Raw genomic sequence first — 21645 nt, 5'->3', positions numbered from 1 at the left:
AGTGTTGCAGAACTTAGGCTCTTAATTTTCCATTTGAACTTCTGACTATTAACCTCTGAAATGAGGAAAGGGTAACAATCATAACTGCATTGAATTTTGTTAACGCTGATTGAAGGATGTTAAGTAGTTTTATTGCCTAGCATTGTTTCATATGAACATGAATTTTAAAAATTGAAATTAAATTAATTTGATACAATACAAAATGTGCTAAATAGCCATGGTCAAAAAATATTTCCTTTTGATTTTGCAGGAAACGATAGTAATTAGTTTTATTCTAATTAGCAAATTATTCTACTAGGAAGATAGAGATGTGTGGATTCCTGGAGATTTTACCAAGCTAGCCTAGCCAAATAAGTATGCTCCAGGTCAGAGAGAGACTCTATCTCAAAACTTGATTTGGACAGTGATTGAATAAAACTGTTAACCCCTAGTCTCTACACATACATGCAATACATACATACATACATATATATTCATACACACAGATGAATACAAACATATAGCACATGTACACACACAAAAGAGAAAATAATTTTGGGGTTGTTTTTGGATTTTTTTTAATTTTTAATATTTTTATTACATATTTTCCTCAATTACATTTCCAATGCTATCCCAAAAGTCACCCATACCGCCCCCCACTTCCCTACCCACCCATTCCCATTCTTTTGGCCCTGGCATTCCCCTATATTGGGGCATATAAAGTTTGCAAGTCCAATGGGCCTCTCTTTCCAGTGATGGCCGACTAGGCCATCTTTCGATACATATGCAGCTAGAGACAAGAGCTCCGGGGTACTGGTTAGTTCATCATGTTGTTCCAACTATAGGGTTGCAGATCCCTTTAGCTCCTTGGGTACTTTCTCTAGCTTCTCCATTGGGAGCCCTGTGATACATCCAATAGCTGACTGTGAGCATCCACTCCTGTGTTTGCTAGACCCCGGCATAGTCTCACAAGAGACAGCTATATTTGGGTACTTTCAGCAAAATCTTGCTAGTGTATGCAATGGTGTCAGCATTTAGAAGCTGATTATGGGATGGATCCCCAGATACGGCAGTCTCTAGATGGTCCATCTTTTCATCACAGCTCGAAACTTTGTCTCTGTAACTCCTTCCATGGATGTTTTGTTCCCAATTCTAAGAAGGGGCATAGTGTCCACACCTTGGTCTTCATTCTTCTTGAGTTTCATGCGTTTAGCAAATTGTATCTTATATCTTGGGTATCCTAAGTTTTGGGCTAATATCCACTTATCAGTGAATACATATTGTGTGAGTTCCTTTGTGATTGTGTTACCTCACTCAAGATGATGCCCTCCAGGTCCATCCATTTGGCTAGGAATTTCATAAATTCATTCTTTTTAATAGCTGAGTAGTACTCCATTGTGTAAGTGTACCATAATTTCTGTATCCATTCCTCTGTTGAGGGACATCTGGGTTCTTTCCAGCTTCTGGCTATTATAAATAGGGCTGCTATGAACATAGTGGAGCATGTGTCCTTCTTACCGGTTGGGATATCTTCTGGATATATGCCCAGGAGAGGTATTGCTGGGTCCTCCAGTAGTACTATGTCCAATTTTCTGAGGAACCACCAGACTGATTTCCAGAGTGGTTGTACAAGCTTGCAATCCCACCAACAATGGAGGAGTGTTCCTCTTTCTCCACATCCTCGCCAGCATCTGCTGTCACCTGAATTTTTGATCTTAGCCATTCTGACTGGTGTGAGGTGGAATCTCAGGGTTGTTTTGATTTGCATTTCCCTGATGATTAAGGATGTTGAACATTTTTTCAGGTGCTTCTCTGCCATTCGGTATTCCTGGGGTTATTTGACTTTCTGGAGTCCACCTTCTTGAGTTCTTTATATATATTGGATATTAGTCCCTTATCTGATTTAGGATAGGTAAAGATCCTTTCCCAATCTGTTGGTGGTTATTTTGTCTTATTGATGGTGTCTTTTGCCTTGCAGAAGCTTTGCAGTTTCATGAGGTCCCACTTGTCAATTCTCGATCTTACAGCACAAGCCATTGCTGTTCTATTCAAGAATTGGATTATTTTTATATTGATATTTCTTACTTATTTCAAAGCAGTGTTTTGTTAATTTTATTAGTGAACATTAATATCACAAAATAATTGGTTTCTCCATGGTATTATATAATATACTTGGATCATATTCTATACTATACTCCACTCTCTTGTCACCTCCTATGATCTCTCCTCTACTTTCACATTTTCTATTTTAATGATAGTTTAAACATATAAGAGAAATCTATGGTATCTGTTCATTTTAAACAAACATGTTCACATATTTATATATAATATTTCTTTACATCAAGAGTGCTGGTTCATAGGGATACAAGTAGACAATAGTGAAGCTAGCCATCATCTAGTCATTATTATAAGAGATTGAAAAATCTCATTATTAATGCTGCCACCGCAAACTCAAAACAGTTTTTTCTTTCTTTGATATTTTAAAAATCTACTTCTGAGATTATAATTTGTATGTGTTGACGCTCCCGGGGCCTTACTCATCCATATTATTACATCAATTGTTGATATCCTTGTTCGACTCACATTTAGACAGTCATGTTGACAAAATATTATGGGTATAGCTTTTGACCTTATAAGAGACAATTTCACAGCAAAATCCATGATTCTCCAGTTCCTTGAATCTTTATGGCCCCTCTTCTACAATGTTCCCTGAGGCCTACTTGCAGGAATGTTTTTTTATCTTATTAGGACTGAGCTTCACAACTCTGCATTTTGGTTGTTTGTTGTTTTTTGTAAGAGTTTCTGTTGCAAAATGAAGTTTCCTTTCTGAGGGGTGAGGACTCACTTATCCCTGAGAATAAGGACAGATAGTAAAAGTGTAGTTAGGGATTTCATCAGTTTAAGTTTAAATATTATAAGGGCACTACTCATCCTTAGAAACTAGTTCAAATATTATTTTATTAATATAAAATTATTTGGTTCCAAGCTTCTTCTTAGGCACATTCTTATGCTGCCTTTGCCTCTCCTCCTCTCATTTCTTTTATCTGTTCCTTCTCACTCTCTCTTTTTCCTGCAAGTGGCAGATATTGATGTGGAAAATGCTTTTGTGTGATTTCAAAACAAGCATGATCCTATCTGTTTACCAAGCATTTCTTCAGAGGCCTCATGATAGATGGAGTAGAATTTGGGACATCAAAGAGCTCAATTCGAAACCATGCTGTTTATTAAATAGCCTCTAGTTTGAGGGAGTATTTGAGAGAGGGAGTGGAAATAAAGGTAGAGGTAACTAGCCAGAAGAAGATCACAAATAAACCAGAAACAGACATTCATTATATTTAAATTTCTATTTATATTTGAGTAAGCGGAGTTACTACATGTTCCACTACTGGCTTTTTATCTACTTGTAGTTGTAATAACTACCAATTCAACTCTATCTTCTGGAGCCAATGTGTGTGTGCATTTAGACTGTATATATATATATACACTTACATATATACTGTATTATAAGGATAAACTGGTCATTTTTTCTTTATGCTAGTACAATGAGTTTATTTGATTCAGGAGCTAGTTTGAAGGACTGCATTTAGGCATTTATTAAATCATCAACATTTTTTTTGAAAGGCTAAAACCTCTATCTGTTTCCACTTAGTATTGCTCTTGAGGTGAGAAAGGGAGGAACGTTTTTCTATCCTCTGCCTAGACCAGCACCTAACCTTAAAGTTAATTGATGGTTGAATCAGTATTTACTTTATAGTACAAATAATAAGAATTCAAAATGTTTCTATATGACAAATTAATTCAATTTAAAGCCAATTTCTACCACAAAGAACTAAATGTATATTTTGCTCTTAGAGATTTTACGGTATTGATTAATATATTGAAAAATAACTTTGAAGCTAAATGGGATATCAGAAGAAAAGCTTTATTTACTTTTAAGTTCAAATTTTACATGCTTTTGCCTGGAGAAGTTCATAAATAAATCAAAGAATGGTAATGTGGTGTCCTTATGTAGCTTTTAAATCAAGAATGAGTATATATGGGTATATAGTATTCTATAGTGAAGTAAGAACTATAAGTTTTTCATTGTTGAACATTTGTAAACAGAAATTGCCATATTTAAAAGTACATATAACCATATGTTTATGCATTTACAACAAATATGATAAAATATGCTTTAGGTTGTTAAAGGAACATCCTTTATACAAAGAAAATGAAATTGAGTGAGACAGAAACAGGGTTCTCACATTTTATATTCTGTACTATTTGGTGTCTTAAGATCACAGTAATAAGGTATTTTGTAATTTTAAAAATACTATTTATAAACTTTCATACTAAAATATTCTAATTCATCAACAGTTAATATGCAATATATACTTACACGAAAATATTACTTGTAACATAGTATCATATACAGTGGATATATACAATAAAATTTTGAAAACCAAAAAAAAGAAAAAAGCATTTTACTATGTGCATATATATTCAACTATCAGCTGAAAAAATTTAGGTACTCAGGCTACTTCTTGTTTATCTTTTCACTCTTTTAAAGTTTAAAATAGATTCTTTATAGCTTTCGGATAGTTCATGAAGCATTTTGTACAACATATCTGGACCACATTCATGCTTCTCCCAGAGATCCACTTATCTACCTGACTCACTCAATTGTGTGTCGTTTTTCAACCATCAAGTCTAGTTTGTACTCTTGGCTATGTGGCCATCCACTAACGCTTGATCACATCCGGAATGAAAAATGAATCCCCATCTCCCAGCAGCTCTCAATTGCCAATGGCTTCTCAATTGGGGTTGAGATTTTGTCCTATCTGCCCTTTCCCATGCTGGGATGTTTGTCTGCCTTTTGTTTGTACAGAACTTATACATGTTGTTATAATTGCTGTGAGTTAATATTTACAACAGCTTTGTCTTTTCTTGAATCCATCATCTCTGTTCTTTGGCTCATACAGTCAGTCTTTTTACCCTTCCTCCCTTAATGACTCCAAAGACTTTGGAGGAAGGATATGATAGGCATTTGGGGCTGAGCATTATACATTCTCTTATTTTCTGCACCTTGACCAGTTGTGGCTTTCTGTATTAATCATCACCCATTACAAGAGAGAAAAGATATATTTATCTATGTACATAATGATAAGTCCATGTGAATTGGTTTAATACTACGTCCACTTAGCAAAATAGCACTAGTTTATTCCCTGTGGCCTATTCCTTGTGTAGCCACAGACTTGTAGCTAGGAAAATGGTGCCAGGTATTATGGAACAGGTCATAAATTTAATCATAAAGTGTTTATAATTTCCATGATATTTCTGTCAGTATTTCACCAATGGGCATGTCTTGCCATGCATGTTATTATTGTAGCGTACAACATTCAAAGCTGAATAAGACAAATGGTTACTTTTCTCCTCTGGAATCATGCATAACACCTTCTAGCACTATAAAATCTAGTCAGTAGGGATGAAGCTTTCAGGTCAGCACAAGCTCAAGTTCTTCATGATATATGGCTCATGGGTGTGATCTGTTCCTCAACGGGGTCGAACTGTCAAGTTCTGGAAGATAGTCAAGAGCATTACCAATAGCGTGTAATGTTTAGGGGTCTATGACAACCCACTGGCAAAGACTCCAAAACAAATAACCTGTTTCTGCTACTGTGAATTTTGTGAACTGGTGGCATAAAATGGAGAAATTGGAATCTGAGTATAGGATAACTACATATTTTAATGATTTTGTACATGTGTATAAATGTATTTAAGAAGTTTCTATAGTAGTAGAATTTCCATATGACTTTTTCAAAAGGCCTTTAATGTTAATTATTTCTCCCCTTATTCCTTCCTCTGCCCTGCCTTCCTACTAAGTCTTCTTTAATATGTTTATGCTTATAGTACAATGCGTTTTATGCAGCCTTCCTCTGTCTATCATTTGAGGAAAGATCTTTTACAACTAGGTAACTAGATAATGTCATAATGGGCAAAACAGTGTTTCTGTTGGTTGTTGCAGCACTTTTAAAATAATCCATCACTTTATCTCCTTAGTTACCAGTGTAAAAGGGGGGTTTTGCGGTCTAAAACTGATTACATTTCCTTTGCTAGGAGCAAGGTTGGTAAGAATCTTGATGTATTGGAAAACAGCAAGGTCACAGTCTCAAGTATTCCCAAAAGTTTCTTCCAGTGGCCAGTATTAGAGAGATCACAGTTGGAATTGCCTCCTAGTTTCTAGAGATGTGTACACGATTATGGGATGACTCACTGGTTTTACTTAGTTGACTCAACTTTCATTGTGGACAGACTTTCTGGAGGGCCAGCTTTACTTGCATGTGTGTATCCATTCCACCCTGAAGCATTTTTTATGAGAAAGCATTTGTAGAGCAGTTTGCCATTTTGTTTTACAGGCACTCTGCAGGCTATGAAATGGTCATCTGGCTTGTTAATTTGTCTGAGAAAAGCAGTTTTCCCTTTCTTGTATCCATGGCTGACACAAAGCCAAAGGGGTAACTCGGGGAGGCCATATAATATCCATCTGTCAATTCCAAAATGGGTGAGGGGTTAGGCTTGACATCATCAAATTGAGATTTACTGATTTGTATTTGTCCCAAAGTGGGCATGTCATAGTGTGTTATGGTAGCATCCTAGGTCATTGGCACCACTTCATCCAAGTGAATCAGTCCAACAAAATGTATGTTGAGTATATTCTATACGAGGCCTTTTGCTAGTCAGTCTGTTGACAAAGATGGAACTAAAGAAATTGTATAATATATGCAATTATCAGACAGTGAATATGTGACTAATTTTGAGGGGGAAAGTGGTCAGAGAAAGATTTTAGAGTTGAGGGAGGAGAGGAACCAGATAGACAACCTGATAGACCAGATAGTTCATTGAGTTCAAGGAAATGGAAAACTGTTGTTTAATCGCGATGTAGGTCATTAGCAACGTTCTCTGAAGTTACAGATTCTTGGTTATCATCCTCAAGTTCTTTCATCAATTTTTGATTAATTGAAAATTTTATATTATGGGATAGCATATAGTGTTTTTATATTGTATATACATACTGAAATTAAGTCAAGTTCATTAACTATGTATTGTTTCATATCATTACAACTTTTAGAAATGCAAACATTTACAAGTGAATATCAGTTATTTTGAAACATGCAACACGCAGCGCTATTGATTTTAGTTCCTATGTTGCAGAGTATGTCTCAAAATTTATTCTACCTGACTGGAACTTAGTATTCTGGAGACCTTCAACTTATTTCTGTAAATAGACTCAAAAAGATTTTTTTAAACAAAAATTGCTATTTATTGACTAAAATATAAACTTGTCGTGTAATATTTTCCAATATTATTCTATTTCATTGAGACATTACAATTTCTCCACAATTTTAAATCTAATTTATTCAAAGAATTTTGAGCAAAGGTATTACCTCATAGAATTTTCAGTTGATAGTGACAACTCAGAGAAGAGAGACACAGAATGATAATCCAAGAGTTAGTGAGGGCATTTAGGTGGGCAGATCCTAAACTAAGTATTTTGGCAGAAAATAATAAATGCTATGTGTTTGGGATGGTACTAGATATTGCAAATGCCTAAAATCAGAAGGTTACTAAAAAAATCTGATTTCCACGGGCTGTTTTGCATATCATCAACATAAAGAAATATATAAAGAGATGGCCTGGTGTTTTTGAAATAACTGTAAGCTTGGAATAGGAACTTAACTTACTATAAAACTGGTAAAACCACAGTGATCATCTTTCCCTTTTCCAATCTGAGATTCCCTCAGTTATAATTGAGGGACTTAAACTTTCTAGTCATTTCCTTGAGTTATGTAGAATAAGTGAGATAGTACTCTTGAAAGACAATGTGTTGTACAAACATTGGTCTCTGAGGCAGCTGTTGTTAATGGACTGAATATTGTGCCTGCCTCACAGGGTTGTTGTGAACATCAAATAGGATAATGGGCTGAAAGCATTTTTCAAGCTTTAAAGTGTGATTCAAATGTTAGGAATTAGTAAAAATAATAAAAGAGAACAATTCATTCTCTATCCAGATGCTCTGGTTCCATTGTGACTCATACACTCATTCAGAGCTGTCCAGATGAAATGCCACTTAATTTCTGCTGGCTGGAGTTCCACATACAACTGCATCAAATAGAACAACGAGATTCTGGGCATTAGCTTCTCCCCTGTCAGAGTTTGACTCTAGGATTGACACGATACCTGTTCATGCTTAGCCGTAATCACCCTTGTACTCACATCTAGTTATGCTGTGCATGTCCATACTGTATTTGGCCTCAGGATTCCAGAGCCAATAAAACACTTGATTTCTATCAAGTTGGCTTAATATATCAGCCTTTGAGCTTGATGCTCAGTAGGGCCACATGTTTTTCCTGGGTAACTAATCATCATGAAATCAGACTTGATCTATAACTCAAGTTTCATATTGCTTGTGGTCAGTAGAAATACCTTAACAACCACAATGAGCTATTTCCAGTGGAGTTGATCACATGGACATTTTGCTTTTTGTATCTGCAAAATAGAAAGTAAAACTGAGAATCAGAGCAGATCCCACTCCTACCATCAAAATTCCAAAGTAAAAAAGATTGAATATCTTTCAATTATACTGTTTACTAATAGAGGCGTGTTCCTAATTCTACATAGTTATTCTATTTTAATAGAATCGGTTTAACATGCTCAGCCTTTGGGCTTTCACAGACCATAATATATATTTAATAAAGAGTTTATTTATTTAATGTGTATGAGTACACTGTCATATGGTTACAGTCACCATATGGTTGCTGGGAATTGAATTCAGGACCCCCGGAAGAGCAGTGCTCTTAACCACTGAGCCATCTCTCCAGCCCACCATGATATATTTTTAACTTGACATCATTTAGGATAGGAAGGATGGGAGGAGCCTGGTTCTTTATCTCTTTGCTCTGAGCGAAGAAGTGAAAGTTATAACTCTCAAAAATGAAATGCTAAGCTGAATGAATGAATGAAATAATATTGATGAACTTAGAACATATTTGAGAATTTTATACTAAGTTGAAATTTCAAGTTATCATGTAATATATTTTAAAATTAAAATTGAAAAAAATAATGAAAATTTCCCAGAAAAATTGTATCACTAGCTATCATCATGTCAGATTTATTATTATTACTATTTTTCTGGTCATGAATATATATTTTCATGTGTTCTTCATGTGAAATGTGATGTTTTGGCATATTATAATTCTTTCAAATTTAAATTTCTCCTTTTACACATTGTGTTGTAACTTCCAATTTTTAATGCTATTTTGAATACTAGTGTCTGATTCAAAACAAGTGGCTGGTTAAACTTAAGTTTTGACTAAATAAAATTAAGGAAAATTAATTTCTCTGTTCCTCAATGATTATATCCACAAGACCAATGCAGAATAGCCATGTGTCTAGTGTGCCTGATTTAATAGTGCAGATATAGAACATTTCCATTAATATTTAAGTTACATTGGGGACTTTAACCATAGAGTTAGTATACTATGCTCTTCTGACCCACATTTTTTCCTGTTAGACAGCTGTTCTTCTTTTAACTTTGAGATATTATGGATAGAGTGACAGTGTATGCTCTGCTCATGGCTATTTGTTTTGGATAAATTGATTTTAAGGATCAGTTTCAGAAGTGATGTTTTTAAGCTGCAAACTATGAACCCAGTCTTTGGAACATGCCCTAATTGTTTTAATCTTTCATAAATTTGAAAACTGTTTTTAATAACATATGTGATTATATTAGTTTCAGTGAAATTTTACTAACACTGACCATTATAAATTAACTAGCTTTTGCTCTGTACCATTTTTCTCAAAATGTTGTTTATGCCTTATTTACTCTGTGTACAATTTGTGTTATTATTATTGATAATGTGGATTCTTAGCTTGATTTCTTTTATGTTTATGTTTTTGCCTGTTCATATTTTCATTTGTCTGATTTTGATCAAGATCATTGAAGCCTCTCCACAAAATACGTTATTTTTATAACAATGTATTTTGTCTGTTATTTATTCTTACTTAAAAGCTTTTGCACACTAGTCAAATTCTTAGATGATAGAGAGACGAATAAGTGAATATCTATATTTTAAGTGCTGGTTAGTATTACCTCTTCTTGTGACAAAATTACAAATAGTAGACATTATTAAGTTTTTTAATTCTTGTAAATATGATAGGTAAAAATAATAGTTAATTATTACTTTATGTTGCCTCTCTTCAACTATGAATGGAAATGAGCATTGTTTCCCATGTTTATTGGCCATTTTTATTTGTTTCCATGTGAGCAGCCTGTTCTTAGCCTGATCCCAGTTGTTGTGCTGTTTATTTGGCTTTTCATCTGTTTATAATATATTTATGGAGATAGTTTTATATAGAGGAACTTGATTCCTTGTCATATGTATTACAAACACATTTAAGTTCATTCATAGGTTTTCATATCCACCCAACTTAAATTATAAGGTACATTGAAATCCATTATCCTTGTCTTCATTGTTTCAGTGTTAGGAGACTTTATATATAAGTTTGATTTAAATCATGTTTGAGAAGTATTTTCACACAAAAAAAAGCTCATGAATAATTGGCATGAGAGTTAAAGTGGATGATGTAGAGTACATAATTCAACATTTATTTCCTCATAAATATTCAATTTTTCTTTATAAAGGAAAATGAAGTCAGTGTTAATGAAGGAAAGTGATTAACGGGTACATAGGAAGTTATTGCACAAAGGTTAATTGCAACTCCTTAGCTCTTTTGTTCCTTTTCTTTAACAAAAAGAAACATTTCTTTAAAAATACCCATGAAGCAACTCAGAGCAAAAGATGCAACACATTTGAAAATAAGCATCTTACATTTTAGAGTAATTTTCATTCATTTCAAAACACAAGGATGTGTATTATTTCAGCATAAATTAAATATACATGCTCTAGTTATTTAGTTGAACAAATATCTAAAGGAACATAACCTTCTTAGCTACTATAGTTACAAATAGTAAAAATGTGGCTTTATTTTTTAACAGGAATTGAGTATAATTTTTAATTTGATGAACATGTTTTTGGGCAAAGTATTGAATGAAATCTAAAGTGTTTTAAATTGTTCAGAAACTTAGCCACCATAATCTACTTTGAATACAGAACTTCCCAGGTCATGATCACTCTAATGTCCTCTTTGGGATCATCAGTGTAATTAGGATCAATCTAAGGTCACTAATCCAGTTTATCATAGTGCAACCTGAATCATGCAGCTTTATTTACACTTTTTTTTTTTACGCTTTTGTACATACAGTTTTCTATATAGGACAAATCTCTAAAAGGATTGGCGATAACTTCATTCATCTCATTTCAACTCATGAGAACTTCATCTCTTGTATTATAAGCCCAGAATATTGGGTTCCTGACTGTGTTTGCCCCAGCTCATATACAAGGTGAAGAAACCTTCACACTGGGAAAAGCAAGCAAACAGACTAGGATACACCATCAGCTCCAGATGCTACTGGTTGAGCAGGGGAGAGAATCAGTCTCAGAGGAAGTCACTGGCCATGACACCACACTGCACTGACACAGAGATGTTGCTGGTAGGATAAGAGGAAGGCCATTACAACAGAGAGCATCACCTTTCAATTTGAATGGAGCATGAAGTTTGTTGTTATGGGTTTCATTGAAGACCACATTTGTCTTCATACTGATCATAATGAACTATGAATAAATTGATAGCTCCATGATTAGATACTGGGCATAAGTAAAACAGCAGAACAATGAAAAGGAATCAGAGAAACATAACTAAGAGTCATTTTTGGATCACATTCATTGTGTGTGTGGAAAACTATACATATATGCTAAATTGTGCTCATTCACAATCTTTAAAATTTGTAAGGCCAACTCAACTTTGAAGCATCAGTCAAGGATACATGGATCTATTAGTAAAATGGAGATAGTATAAACTTGAAAAAGCACAAACTGACCAAGTATTGCTTGAACAATAATAATATATTGACCCAGGAGCAACTCTGACAATGTCAGGCTTAACAAAAAAATCATACTTGTCTCCAGTATAATATAATAGTTTACCCTATGTAAATGAAGTAGGAGGAAAACATTGAAACTATTTATCTTTTGATAAATGTGAGACATAATTTTTAAATCACCATACCATTGAAATAGTATTTAACAGTATTTAAGTACATCCTATAGTAAAACATAAATATCTAAGTGAACTTAAGAGCACCTCTGATGAAAAAAAAAATCAACTTAAAGCTGACCAATTAGAAAGAAGTCTAAAAGATAAAAATACTAGCTCTTAAGCTCTCACCTTTCTTACTCTCATCTCTAGCTCTCCTTTTTCCCCCTCTCTTCCCCCCTTCTTGCCATGTGGCCGTGGCCGTGGCTGGCCTCTCTCTTTCTTTTACCTTCTCTCTCTCTCTGTCTTTCTACAATAAAGCTCTAAAAAAACCAAAAAAAAAAAAAACCTAAACAAACAAAAAAAGATAAAATACTGGTCAACATGAGCAGAATCATCAGAGGTTCCACAATGTTGTGGAAACAGTTCTTGGTAATTGTTCAACCAGTTCACTAAGCAAACAAATGCTCAAGCAGGAAAGAACAAGTCTCATTAAAGGACAAGTTTCTGTCCACATTTGTTAGAATATGTAAAGTATCTGGGAGACATGCATAGTGATGGGGAGAATATGCCTTTACACAAGAAAAATTAAGTATAAAGAAAAGATATCTGAAAAGATATGCAGATGCTGAACTTACTGGTAAAGACTTAAAATAATCTCCTTTAAATACACTAAAAATATAGAAACAGTCTAAAATAAAGAAATCATAAGGGTACAATTTCAATAAGTACATGATGGCAAGGAGAAAGATTCTAGTGAAGAGAATAGAAAGCCTAGAGTTGAGATGTATAATAGTTGAAACTAAAAATTTATGAAAAGTGTTCAAAAGTGAATTTCAGCTGGCAGAGAAATTAAAAAGAATATTTGAATACATAATAAATAAATAGTATATATTTTATAACGTAGAAAGGAAAATGATGAATGATGAAGAAAACTGAAGAGTCTCAAAGATGTATGAGACACTTTACTGACACGCCAGCCTGCATGTAATAACACTATTAGAAAGGAAGGAGAGAACACAGCAGAAAGAATATTTGAAGAGTGCTGAAAAAAATATTGAGAAACTTGCTAAAAACATTAAGATTCACAGCAAAGTGCATACGAAAATACTTCAAGAAGGAGGAGACAGACACTCAGACAAATCAGAGTCAAAGTGGGAAAGTCAAATATAAAGAGAACGTTAACATCAGCCAGAGAAATAGAGTAGGGAAAGGACAATAAAATTAAGCTATCATCAAGCAATTCTGAATTCAACAAAATTAGTATTTGATTCTTTCACATATTGATTTACCTCTTATAATTAAAACTCTATTGAAAATAACTCGCAAATAAAAATGTTACATAGCAAGATTAGCAAAAACCAAAGTTTATACATCTCATAGAATTTCTAAACCATGAAAATAGCCATTCTGAAACTCTGGAGCCTATGTTAGGTTTTACACTTTCACTACCCATTACAGTTTTATGCACTTATCAACTGCAAAAAGAAATCGATGTCAGAGTTAAAACAAAACAAACAAAAAACCAAAACAACAACAAAAAAAAAACAACTAAAGCTTCATATCCTCTTTTGTGACTCAGTTGTTTATTCCTTCCCAATCACCCAATGTTTACCATTTCTCATTCTCCTTCCTACATGCTATCATGTATCTACAAGTATAATTGTTTACATATGCAAATACATAATGATAACAATAAGAAAGGATTTTTTTCTGGGATCTTATGACCTTGTTCAATATTATATATTGTACTTTCATCCATTTTTCCTATAAAATTTATGATTCTATTTTTCTTTAGAGCTAAATTGTAATCTATTTTATAAACTACATGTGAAATAAATAAAGACTTACCAGGAAAATGAAAATGGCAGAATTTGTTTTAGTTAACATACTTTGCAATAAAAATGAAAATAACTGGCTAAAGACCAACTAAGTAAAGATAAAGTATTTATTTATAGATTTTATTTCCTTAATTTCATATTTTTCATATGGTAAAATTCTATATAGAAGTTTATAAAAATAGTATACTTTTGACAATAAAACACAAAGGAAGGGAAAGATTTAACAAAAGTTGAAGTAAAGAAATGGTATCACATAGTAAATAAAATCACGGAAAGCAATGACAAAATGGTATTATTACTGAAGATTGACATAAAATTTATATAATTAATCATACTTTTTCAGTTTACTTACTTAAATGACACACGCATGTAATATTTTATTGCTGATTCATATGGATGGATCATAGATATCAGATGTTCTTCAGCTTTTGGTGCCAGGGTCTCTCTATGTAGTCCTGGCTAGACTTGAACTTGCTGAGATTTGTTAAAGGTGAAGACCACTACACCTGGCTTTCATAACAGTTATTATTTAAGAAGAGATGCTGGAGCTACAGAGGAGTAGTAGTAGTAGTTTCAACAACTCACTAGTATTTTTACAATGTAGATCTGAGGGAAATTCCAAAAACAATGTGTATTCCTAGAGCACTCACTTAGAAAATTATACTTTCAAGAAGTTACTAAAACAGTTCTGAGATCGAGGCCAGCCTGGTCTAGAAAGTGAGTTCCAGGACAGCCAGGGCTATACAGAGGAACCCTGTCTTGAAAAACCAAAATAAATAAATAAATAAATAAATAAATAAATAAATAAATAATAAATAAAATTGGTCACAAGAAAATATACGTTTCAAAATGATGAGATAATGAAAAACTAACAGGGGAGCAAAATAGTCTAGGGAAGCAATATGGAAGAAGTAAATTTAACCCTAACAGTAATACCAGTATGTAACTTGCCTGGTAGAAATGAGGATATTCTAAAGAGATTCTTGGATCTACCAATCTGACTATCAAACATTTGAAACAATTGACTCTCCTCAACCCCCCCCCCAAAAAAAGGGGGGGATTGTGTTGTTCCCAACAGAAATCCCATGCTGGTAAAAGGAAAAAGGGTCCCATAGGATAATAGGTCTCCCAGAAACAGATTTCAAACATTTGTAATAGTTTGTCCAGACAACTAACATTTGACTGATGCTTCAAAGTTGAGTTGGCCTTACAAATTTTAAAGATTGTGAATGAGCACAATTTAGCATATATGTATAGTTTTCCACACACACAATGAATGTGATCCAAAAATGACTCTTAGTTATGTTTCTCTGATTCCTTTTCATTGCTCTGCTGTTTTACTTATGCCCAGTATCTAATAAAAACCTAAAGGTGAATGTACATAGCAGCATTATTAATATTATCCATGAGTAGAAACAAAATAAATGTTTATAAAATGAACAGATAGGCAAGGTGGAGTATGTCTATATAAAGATCATGCATTACTGCTATAAATGGCTGAACCTTGAATGTTCAATGTTAAGAGAGCCAGTCATGAACATTATATTTTGCATGATTCTATTTATATAAAATGTTCAAACTTGGCCAATCCATAGAGACCAAAAAGTTGATTCAATTATAGAGGCTGCAGAAATGGGAGAATGAGGAGGGACTGCTCAGGTTGTAGGGTATACCTTTAATGACATAAAACTATCCTGGAATTGAATAGTGCTGATAGTTGTCCAACTCTGTAAATACAACAAGATCAATCAAATTCTGCACTTTAAATGGATAGATATTTTGCTACATGAATTATATCTTAATGATGCTATTTAAAACATAAAAATAATGTTTCCGGGCTGGTGAGATGGCTCAGTGGGTAAGAGTACCCGACTGCTCTTCCAAAGGTCCGGAGTTCAAATCCCAGCAACCACATGGTGGCTCACAACCATCCGTAACGAGATCTGACTCCCTCTTCTGGTGTGTCTGAAGACAGCTACAGTGTACTTACATATAATAAATAAATAAATCTTTAAAAAAATAATAATGTTTCCCTTCTCCCATATTCTTCTATTCCTCTATCTTGTCTTTTTTTTTTCCAAATTCCATTGCAATTACCCTGTTGTCTGCAATTACCTTGAGAGACAGTTGTAGCTTAAAACCTATTGGGCTAGGCAGTGTATATATATATATATATATATATATATATATATATATATATATATATATATATGTTGCATCCCATGACATGGGATAGTTTTCTTTCTTTTTTTTTATTACATCTTTTCCTCAATTACATTTCCAATGCTATCCTAAAAGTCCCCCATACCCTCCCCACTACTTCCCTACCCACCCATTCCCATTTTTTTGGCCCTGGCTTTCCCCTGTACTGGGGCATATAAAGTTTGCAAGTCCAATGGGCCTCTCTTTCCAGTGATGGCCAACTAGGCCATCTTTTGATACATATGCAGCTAGAGTCAAGAGCTCTGGGGTACTGGTTAGTTCATAATGTTGTTCCACCCATAGGGTTGTGGATCCCTTCAGCTCCTTCTGTACTTTCTCCAGCTTCTTAATCTAGACAACAACTGATGAGAGGATACAGTAGGAACTGTGGTGGTAAATGTTCCTATGGATACTGCAGGTGGCAGTGGATTGAGAGCTTGACTCCCCATTAGACTCATTGTTATTTTCCAACTCAATCCTATGTGTCCAGAGAATATTTGAATACCAGAAACATCTAGTAAATACAAATACAAAGTAGAATACTTATTTTAAATGTGTCAGAGGATCACAAGCACCCCAGCATTAGGCAACCCAAGCCTAAATCCCACAGAATGTTAGTTCTTTATAGCTTCCAAATTGTTCAGAAGGCAAGAACTACCATGTTGCAAATTGGTTGTTTGTTCGTTGCATAAGTGCAGTGTACAAAGAATAACTTTCCACACCGGAGTGCAGGGGATACCAATAAAAGCCATCTCTTAACCATGTCTCAGAGAAGAACAGCTCACTTTCATCTGGCCTGGTTCCACTTCTTTCCACTCCCTTTTTCCTCCCTGTTGGGGCCCACCTATTTCATGCCACATCACCTTGTTCTCAGGAGAAAGCAACTGAGGCTCTTCTTTGCCAGAAACATGAAAACCCAGACTTCTGAAAGTTGCATTTTACTTATTCATTCATTCATTCATTCACGGATTCAATTTTTTTTTTTTTTTACAAAACACTAATTAGAGGGCAATGCATATGCTAAGGACCAAGGATAGAATGGTGACTAAAGCAATTCCTTACCATTCCCAAGGTACTATAGAGCCAAGTGGACCAGCAAACACTCTGCTTCCATATTAAAGGCTATGGATGTAGGTCTCCTGTTCATAAGCTCACCAATCATTTTGCCTGAGCCTCGTCTTCCTTCAGAGACAGTGTTAACCAACTAAGGACTTAAAGAGTAAGTTATCTAGAAATTACTAGAAAATAAAAACAGAAGCAAGGCTGTAAAGCAGAATGAGCATGGCCTGCTTAGTCAGAAGATCTAGTTTCTTAGGCCCAAGCCCAACTCTGTTGTTTATTGGTTGGCTAAGTCTCTTAATTTCTCTGCCTTCTTTTCCTCATCTGGAAATGGAATGAAAATATTTGTCAGAGGAATGTTGAACTTAGCAGTGCCTGAAATTATTTGTTTCAACATTCTGTACTTGTTTTATATACCACATATACATGTGGAAACCTTATAATAGATGGGAATTTTATCTGACTTGTTTGCCACTGTACCCTTAGCTCAATAGTACCTGGCTTATGTTAGCGCCAAATAAAATTTCATTAACAGAGTGGATCAGTATAAATGTTCAAATACTTTTAAATTTATGAAATGCTATCATTTGCTGCCAATTCACTCAAATTAAAGTTTCTAATGAAAGGCCTTGTTTTCTAAGTATAAGAATGCAGCCTGATAAATTGGAAGGAATTCAAATTGTAACTGTTTCATTCTGCTCTACTGTGGAGAGGACATTTAACCTCCCTGTGACCCTTCTTTTGACTCATCGCTTTACCATATCAGATGGTTGGTTGTACAGACCCCATAACTATCCTTTATTAACTTGCACTGCCTTACAAGTATGGGTTTTATAAAATGAGAAAACTGAGGGTCAGAAACACAGTGACTGGTCACATAGGTTGGTGACTGAATTCCTAATGTCTTATAATTTTCAATCTGTAGAGCAGATTCCACAGCAGAAACAGGGGTGGGTAGACACTGCCCATAAATGGAAAGCAGACTCTTTGTAGCTGCAGTTTGTCTCCTTATCACTCAGGCTGATGAAATATGAAGGTAGCGTGCCAGAGGCCACATGATGGCTTTGCAGACTGGAAAGTGCTTGTCCGGCTTGTTGAATGGCTTGTTTTTGTTTATTTAACAATGACAGTTCCATGCTGCCTCACTAGTACCTAGTTCCAAAAATTGCCAAGCGTGACACATATCCTGTCTCAGGTTTTTATCCTAGATTACATTCTGTTCACCTCTGTGTTTCTTTGTAATTTACAAAGAGGGATGGTTACTTTAAGATCACAAAAAGTAATTATTCTCAACTTCTACCAGCTAAAGAAAAAGAAAGAATTTGAGAGTTATGGTTTAGCTATGAGTGGTAACTTTATGACCAAGATGAAGATTGAATGGATATTATGGAATCTTTGGTGTTTTGTGGAAATGAGTTTTCATTTGTCTGATATAGTTTGGCAGCTTCTCAATTTAGGACTCAAACGTTGTTCACTGACTGCCTTAGTCTTCCTATTTAGATGCTCACTGAGGGATAACAAGGCTATTTCTAAATAAGCACTTTGCTGTTCCTTGAGAGTCTTAATAGGAGAAAGAAAAGCAGCAGCATTTGGCCAAATGCTTGGTGGAAAGCAGACACTTGGGTAGGTTATGTGATCAGGAGATACTTGTTCTTTGGACGAGTTCTACTGCACAAATGAGGGCATGGGCATTCTCTCTCTCTCTGGGGATACAGAATCAGAGAGGGCTTCCTGGCATCATTGCTGGCCTCTTCTGCTGAGGCCTACATAATGATGCAATGTTATAGACAGTTGGTCAGAGGCAGGGTAGAGAGTTTGAGTTCCAGAAAGGGTCGGTATAAGTAAAAGCAGAGGGCTTGACATGGCAAAGGTTAGGTTAGGAACTGTAGCAGCTTCGCACCCCTGGCAGACCATATGAAAGAGGTTGCAGAAGAGGTGAATGTAAGAAATAGAAATAAGCCTTAAATGCCCAGAGAGTACTTTGAATTTATAGCTTATCAGCCATGTGGTTTTCACTTGGGCACTTCATAGAATTACAAACACTCAGATTTGACCTGTAACTCTAGACTAAGAAGATGCTGGATTCAGTAATGATATTACTAATAAGCTCCTCTTGTGATTCTTATGTGTCAATGAGTTCGAAGCACTCAAGTGAGTCATGAGTTGTTGAGAGCTGTCAGAGAAAAGAGTTACAGAAGCAGATTTTTTTTTTTAATTTTTTTATTTGCTAGAATGGCACCATGGTCCTGTGCGAAGATCAGACAAGAAGCAGGAGGACTTGAATAAGGCAGTTGCAGTTATTTTGAAGATAAAACTACGTGTGTGTGGTGACCATTTAGGCTGTAAAATTAACAGATATTAGTCACTGATTGCCTGATAGGAATGGTGGTGGCAGGTGGGATGCAGCGAGGAAGTATAGTACATTAAGTCCAAAATGACTCAAAGTTTCTGTGTTGAGTCACCGCAGAATCTGAAACACCCTGTAAGAGACTGTAGCCTAAAGATTACCTTTGGAGGCTGAAAGGACTTGAGTTCAAAGTGTAGGGCAACCATTTACTACCGCTTATATGTCTTGAGCAGAACCTTTAAGTCGCTGTACCCCCAACATTTCCTTCTATAAAATGAGAATAGTGATACATACCTCACTGCCTTGTTCTAAAGATCAAATGAGGTTAAACTTTACTTCCAGCTGGGTTGGAAAGGTACCTAGGAAATGCCAGGTGTTCCTATTCTACTATTTATTATAATATATCCTGGAGTGAAATGGGGTCAGGGATTTTTTAAATCATTGTCAATAAGCCCTCTTCCCACAATAAAAATAAGTCTAATACTTGGAGAAACAGGGTGATTTCCCCAGTTTCCAGTTAATAGCTGTCCTTGTTGTGTTGGAGTGTAAGAGATCAAAGTAAGTTCTGTTCTGGTGTGGGTCAGTGATACAATAGACCTATTTTTCTAGCTTCTGTACATTCTTTGAGCCAACTTGAAGTGTCTAACCTTGGCTTCCTTATTTCAAGTCGAGATTCAAATCTAATCAGCGTTTCACTGTTACCAAATTGGGTTTGTTCACATGGTGCTATCTATCTTCTTTTGAGTTTCTGTGGCACAGAGACACTTGGCTAAAAATAAAATCACATTTCTTATGCCAAATTATGTGTGATTTCCCAGCCTCAGACAATGTCACAGAGGGGCTTTAAAGGTAAAATGTTTTCCCAGTGTTTTCAACTGTCTGTTGCTTTTCAGCCTTAACTACTGGTACCCAACATAGCAGGCAGTATAATTACTGTAAAACTCACTATACAGTATGAGATTCTCTAAACTAATGTCATGGGAAAGTTGGAGTGAGCTGGTGAAAACAGGTAAAAGTAACAACTTTGGGGGAGATATGCCAGGTCCTTTCCCACAGATTGTCTGATGTACTTGTCACAATAACCTTCTGAGCTTGGAATATTATGCTCCTCATTTTATTGTTAAACTTTGTATGCCTCAGTACAGGGGAATGCCAGGGCCAAGAAGTGGGAGTGGGGGGGAGGTGAGTGGGGGGGAGGGTATGGGGGGACTTTGGGGATAGCATTGGAAGTGTAAATGAAGAAAATACCTAATTAAAAAAAAGGAGAGGGGTCAAGGACATGTGTACCTTTGGAACCTTATATTTTTGTATCTGATATATACTAGATAACTCAATAAGTGTTAAAGACATTCCGGCAAATTGTTAGTCCCATAGTGACTGACATCTGTCTTGGTAGCACTTGTATTGCTTAATGATTTTAACATTTCTTAAAGTTTTCTGGGATCTGACTGAGTGGCTGTATTATGTGGGTTATTATATAGACTTTTTTTTTTTTTGCAGGTTCCACGTATCTCTTTCACATAGAAACTAAATAAGCCTACATATCTTACTCTGCAACAGAACCCTAGCCTAGGAATTATAACAGCTGAATTAGAGTGCCAGGCCTGTTTATTCTCATCAATTCTCTGTCCCTCTCAGGGCACAAACTTTTACAGTGAATATGCAAGGAGGTGAACAAGGCCAATACCAGATATTTCTGGACATTAAAGCATTTGGGAAACTGGGAAAAATGGACACTAAACCTCACCAAAATTATATTCTGAAATCAGAATAAAGGTGTTGATTAATTTAAGAAAGCTCCTATATGAGTTTAATGTGTGGCTAAGAATAAGAAACATTGGACTAAAAGATTTTTAATTACCATCCCACTGTGATAGTTTATAGGACACAGTGCTATATAGTAAAATGAAAAAAAAAAATGTGGGATTTGGAGGAAAGTCTTAGGGAGTTTGCTGTTGTAAGAAAGCACCACAACTAAAAGCAACTTGGAGATGAAAAAAATATTTAGGATACACTTCCACAAAAAAGTCCATCACTGAGGGAAGTCAGGGTAGGAACTCAAATATGGCAGAAACTTGGAGGCAG

At 35.1% G+C, this 21645-nt stretch overlaps 1 protein-coding gene across 1 annotated transcript in view; it reads left to right on the top strand.

Moving 5' to 3' along the window:
• Ar (androgen receptor) overlaps positions 1-21645 on the top strand; it is a 170776-nt gene that overhangs the window by 67926 nt on the left and 81205 nt on the right. The gene's annotated exons all lie outside the window — the stretch shown is intronic.

The sequence above is a fragment of the Mus caroli genome, unplaced genomic scaffold, assembly GCF_978045245.1.
Source record: "Mus caroli unplaced genomic scaffold, Mus_caroli_1 scaffold_5, whole genome shotgun sequence".
Classification (NCBI taxonomy): domain Eukaryota; kingdom Metazoa; phylum Chordata; class Mammalia; order Rodentia; family Muridae; genus Mus; species Mus caroli.
Note: the sequence above shows the minus strand (reverse complement) of the source record. Positions and strands in the feature narration are given on the sequence as shown.